This window comes from Calypte anna, chromosome Z (assembly GCF_003957555.1).
Source record: "Calypte anna isolate BGI_N300 chromosome Z, bCalAnn1_v1.p, whole genome shotgun sequence".
Lineage (NCBI taxonomy): Eukaryota > Metazoa > Chordata > Aves > Apodiformes > Trochilidae > Calypte > Calypte anna.
The window spans coordinates 41801130-41807454 of record NC_044274.1 but is presented as its reverse complement, the minus strand read 5'-3'; positions in this window follow the sequence as shown (position 1 = coordinate 41807454).

The window sequence follows — 6325 nt, the reverse complement described above, 5'->3', positions numbered from 1 at the left end:
CTGGCTGAAAGAAGGCTAAACCTTACAAAGTCAGGGAAGGATAGGGACAAAAATTGTCTTCCTTAACATCAAACAAAAGAAAAAAAATCAACAAGGAGGAGAATGAATGATAGATACAGGAGACACTTTCCCCAGACTATGGTATAGGAAAATACCCAGCCTCCTCTCCTCCCCAGTGGCTGAGTAAGACATGCTTGTTTCTCTTACAACTCTATCTCCAATTTTTACATCACTGGAATAGCTGGCTTAGTTTCCTGTTAAGTGTTTCAAATCCATGCATGAGTTGTAAAACCAGAAGAAAGAGAATAAAATGTCTTAAGTTCAACCAAGACAAATATTAAAAAAAAAAAAAAGTATATAAAGTGTGATCTTTTCTACTGGTAAACATTTATTTTTCTAAAGAAATTAGGATACTAGATATTTTTATATATTTGCAAAAGAAAATTAAAGTTAACAAAGCACAGTACACTCATCTTTCTTAGCAAGCAATATTAACTCAGCTCTGAAACCATATAAACCTGGAATGTGGGACAACATTATAGTCTCCCTGGTCAGACTGACCCAGTCTTCTCCTCCCCTGAACTTTCTAAGAAATAACTATTGTGGAGAGGAAAGTTGAAGATAAAATTGCATGACAAGACACTGAAGCTGCTTAAAAAACAAATTTTGTTATCAAAACCTTTCAAAGTATTTTGTTTAAAACACATTAGTGTTGAAGATGCCACAAAGTAACAAACTGATTTGACAACACTATACTTCTTTCTGAACACAACAACTAATAGCTAACACAGAAACTTACATACTCAGGAAATTATCTAAGAAACCTCTGATTGAAAAAGCAAAAAAACACCTGAATTTTCACACGATAAAGGCAAGCACCTAATTCCTTACCAAACAAACAAAAAATTGTTTCCCTGTAAGAATACAATCTTTATCACAGCCATGTCTATTTTTTTCTATTTTATCAAAAAAAATTATACGTGCCTCTGGGAGAAAGCAAGTACTACTGCTGTAGCTTCAGTAAAACAATGATACATACTCTGTGAATGTAACAGTTTTTAATGCATAACAGCAAGTAGCCATGCAACACCCATTAAAATGTGGTCTTGTAATTCAACAAAAAACAAAATCAGAACACATCCTGACAACACTGTAAGCTATCGTTAGTATTAAATGCTCAGTCCTAAGACTTTAATTGCGACAAGATGTGAAGCTCTGAGACTTAAGACTGGCAAAGTGTTCATTCAGCAGGCATGGACAAGGAGCACATATTTTGTACATGCTGGTGCATATAAGCCTTTGTTTGCTAGCCTAGCTGTGAGCACGCAAAGTAAAACTTCACACATAACCACAAGGCTCCTTCTCTCTTTCTGCATGTATATAACAAATTTGTAAAGACACAAAGAAGCATATGTTTATATTTTATATATATATATACACACACGTACATATATATATATATAATGTATACATATGTGTGTGTGTGTGTGTGTGTGCGCATAAATATATTTATATATACACATTCACAAAGCACAAGCAAAGACGATGCTCGGAAAACGATTCAATGAGTGCAGGTTTTCCCTACAACTCTTCTATGCCTTTTTCCTGATCAAAATGGCAACCTCTCCTATTGTTATTTGCTGTTGGGTTTTTTTTTTCTATTGTTCAAGTAAGGAGCTGAAAACAGCATTGTCACCATGAAGAATTCAGCCATGCACTGCGCACAGGCACATTTTTTGGGAAATTGAACCATCAGACAAAATCTCCAGGAAGACAGTATGGCAATATGAAACCTTTATTTCAAGCAGAAAAAACAGCACTTCAGAATGCTGTGGCTAAAGAGAAGTAGGTTATAATTAGTATGCATGCAGAGGTACAGTTCAGAAATACCCTCTCCCCAAGTTTAAAACACACACAGATGTCAAGAAACAATCATGAGATGATGCACTTAAAATAGTAATATCTGTTTACAAATTCAAGTTGCTGCTTGGTGGAAACTTGATTTCTGTAACATGTCCCCAAGATACAATCTAATACTAAAACTTATCCTGCGGTAGGTCTACTTTCCAATTACTAGAAGTAAGCATACAAGGTATATAATTAGTTATGACACTGGCACAGGCATACATGTTTCAACACAGACAGAGCTCTGAACAAACTTTTTGGCAGTATATGACAGAAGACTTAAATTGAAAGCTCAAAGGCAGGGTATGCTTTATTATAGAAAAAAAACGAAAAAAAAAAAAAAACAACCCTCAAACTTAAAAAAGTTCTCACACCAAATGATTTTTAAAGGTATAAGCATATTCAGCTGGAACACCCTTCATAAGCTGCAAAGAAAAATTATTGCCCTGCAGCACCAAAATGGACTATATTACAAATTAAGAAAAAGAAACTCAATCCTTTGAATGATTTCTTTTCTTTTAGTGAAACGGTGTAATTCTTCCCTAAAGACTACATTATGACAAAACATTTACATAAATCAAAGAAGATTTCTTTAATGACTCTCGGCATGGGATCTTAAATCTGGGATGAAACACCAAATTCTATCAATTCTAAAATAAATTAGGCAAGGATTATACAAGTAGTACTTATCTTGGCATTAGAAAAAAACGAACATTAGTGTCAAAGACATATCATCAACATGCCTTGAACCAACAGATCCTAGAAAAGCTCTTAGGACTAAATTCAGAGTAAGTGAACTCTAAGCAGTTCAATTAGGTATCTAGTTTCTAAACGTTTTCATTTAAGAAACCAACAAGACACCAAATGAGATATAATGGGAATGTCCATAAGCATTAATGTTATGGATGTCTTGTTTTTACAGAAAGAATTAGTCCTCAACTAGTTTAAATAAGTTTTCTTAGATGTTCTAAATGGTCTCCTTGCTCTGCCATCTTCCCTAGGAAGAAGTAATCTTAGTGCAATTTCTTCAACAGGAAGACCTGTGACTGCAGTCTTCTGTAACACGAATCACTGAACCTATCTTTTTAAATAAAATTCTGAGTGCACAGATTTGTGTGGCAGCTGTCTCGGAAAGTACACCTTAAGTTAAAATGATGAAAATTAATAGGCCATTCCAGGCTGAAATCCTGGAAGCTGATATTTGCATAATATATGATATTTTTTTAGGATATTCAAATGATTTTAGAAAACAGCTTACATATTCTTGATACACAACCAAACCAGATACTCCAGTTTTGATACATATAAGTTATATATAAGTAACAGCATAACTCCTTTGATATCACACTCTTGGAAAAAATTAAAACAAAAAATATACATTGCCTTTCTAAAATGAGTATAGTAATGCTATTCCATCAACTTAGCTAACATTACTTAGATGATGTAGTACTGTTGGCTGAAGTATTTCTTCTGTCAGCATACACCATGTCCCATCTAGACAAAATCTTTTTCCTCATTCAGATACTAAACAAAAAATATGGCCCTTGCTGCATACTTGGAACAAGTGGGCCTCTGATGTCATACATTATGTTTGTATTAGGGAAGAAATAAAATTTTCAAAGACAGAGACTCCCATGAAGAACACAGAGGGCCAGATGTCTATTCCCTCTTAAGGTGAAAGAGTTAAGCGCTTGTTCGCTGACTACAACTCCAGTAATAAGGCTAACATTGCACTTCTGATTAAACCTTTTAAATCTTCCTCAGTTAAAATCAGTACCTTTAACATTACCCCAGAAGCAGTCTGCTTAACAACCCCTTTAGTAGCTGGGTGGGCCATATTCAGTGTTAGTTCAGTTCACAGAAATAACAGGAAGAAAAATAACGTAATACTGGGGAAGAAAGAAACAAAAGTTGACAGCATCTGAATACACCTCAATTATATCTACCTGTAATAGCTTTGTCTAAATTGTACCTGCCTTATAAACTACACTCCCACTTCTCTCACTCTCACAAACACAAACAATTCATTTATAAACCTAGCTATACCTAAAGAGAAGGGAAGTCTTCATCTTGTGTACTTTGTGGGCATTGATCCTGCATGCAAAATACACTGATGCACTCCAAGTGCTGTAAATAAGTAATAGGGTAACACCAGTACAAATAAAGATACTGCAATTCACTGCACTCCAGAGTTAAAATCCACTTCAGAACAAGTAATGATATAGAGCTCTATATGTGAGGATCAAGTTTTTGCCAAGGAAGGTTGGAGATGGGATTCTTGAGGTCCCTTACAACCGGGTATTCTATTCTCTATGATTCTATGAACATAATCCATAGATTATGGATTGCTCCATTCAAGATAAACTTGTATTTTGAGAACACTGCATTATAACACAAATTTACATTATTACCCACATTTCCATTTAACTCTTGAACTTTGACTTACAACAAAATTTTAGCCACTCTTTCAGTTCTTACAAGTAGCTACTCTAGAAGAATCACTGGACTTAGTTTCCAGAAAATGTTTTTCTCAGTTCTCTGAAGTTCTAAGAGGCTGGCTCAGACTCTATTCATGTAGTGGCTATCAACAGAGTACAGCATTATTTTCCATGATCCAAGTTCCCATTATGCCCTCAGAGCAATGTGTTAATACCACAGTCCTACAATTTTTCATCTCTGGCAATTATGACTGGACATTAACCTCATGAAACCCAAAGGCAAAACACCCGTGAACTATTAGACAATAACTACACAAAGAATTAACCATCAGGTGACCAGGATACAGGTTCACAATGTATCCACTAGCTTGAAGCACATGCCCTGTAGATTTGCTAACACTGGAAGTGAAGTGAGCTATGTAAGATCAGGACAGTGTGAAACAGGTTACAGGCTGTAAACTCCTACCAATGGTTACCTTGCAGTAACAGTTGTCAATAGGTAGGTATGCTCACAAGAATCAGGAGCTCAAAAAGTCAAAAGTCTTTTTGAAGTCGGTGTCAGATCTGGTACTGATTGCTTTAAAGAGAGATTTCTTTCATAAGCTCATTCCAATTAAACTGCAAATGAAATTTTTTGTTGTTTTTGTTTTTTTTCTGGGGGGGTTGTTTGTTTTTTTCCTTTGTGTTTCTATTTGAGAAAGGTTCTAGAATGCTGTCTGGCTTTGGGCTATGCTTTAAGTTTGTAACACCTTGTCTCAGCCTCCAGGGATGAAATGCTAATATGCTAGATTTGAGGCAATCCCAAGCACAAATACAGGTTGGTCAGAGAATGATAGCCCTAAGGACATAGGAGTGTTGCTAGATGCGAAGCTCAACCTGAGCCAGCAATGTGTGCTTGAAGCTCAGAAAGTCAACCATATTCTGGACTGCATCAAAAGAAGCAGGACTGTATGTCAGGGGAGGTAATTATCCATGAATACTTCACCCTCCTGAAGCCCTAACTAGAGTAATATGTTCATTTCTGTGGCTCCCAGAATAAGAAAGAATTGGAAGAGTTGGAGCAAGTCCAGAGGAGAGCCATGAAGATGATCCAAGGGCTGGGGCACCTCTCTTATGAAAACATACTGAAAGAGTCAGGGTTGTCCATCCTGGAGAAGTTCCAGGAAGAACTTCTAGCAGCCTTCCAGTACCTGAAGGAGAACAGGAAAGCTGGGGAGGGACTTATTCCAAGGGTGTGTAGCAATAGGACGAGGGGCGACAGTTTTAAACTGAGAGTCTAGATTGAATTAGAAATTAGGAATAATTTCTTTACTATGAGGGTGGTGTGACACTGGCACAAGTTGCCAAGGGAAGGTGTAGATGTTCCCTTTCTGGAAGTATCCAAGAGCAGGCTTTGAGCAACCTGGTCTCGTGAGAGGTGTCCCTGCCCATGCTACTGGTGTGAACTTCCAATATGCTTTACCAAAGGCCAGCAATGAGTAGAGTACAAACCCTCTAACCAAACATCCAGTACTTCCATTTAAAACTATATATAGCCTCTGATGCATCACCTTCTTCCTTGCCTGAAACTGGATGAAATAGCACCTGTGTTTGTTCACACAGACAGGACTCTGCACTTCTGCATCCCTATCTCAGTGCCCGTAGCACCACAATTACATGAATGGTAGAAAAAAAGTTATATGCCAAGATGGCTGATTCAGCTGACCTTCCATTCCCTTCAAATAATCTTTGATTTTTTTTCCATGCTTCTACCCACCCTGGCACATTTTGCCAGAACCCATTATTTTCCATTATTTTATGAGTGGCTTCAGTTAAAAAAGGTTATTTCCCTGACACTATTTTACTAGGAAGAGTAGGTTCCTAAAACCTTCACAGTGCCAAAGGTTTTTCACAGAAAATAGATATACTTTCTCTAACTTAGCTAATGAAGCCTGCACATTGTGAAAACATTCCCATGATAATATAGTCACAATAAACTTCAA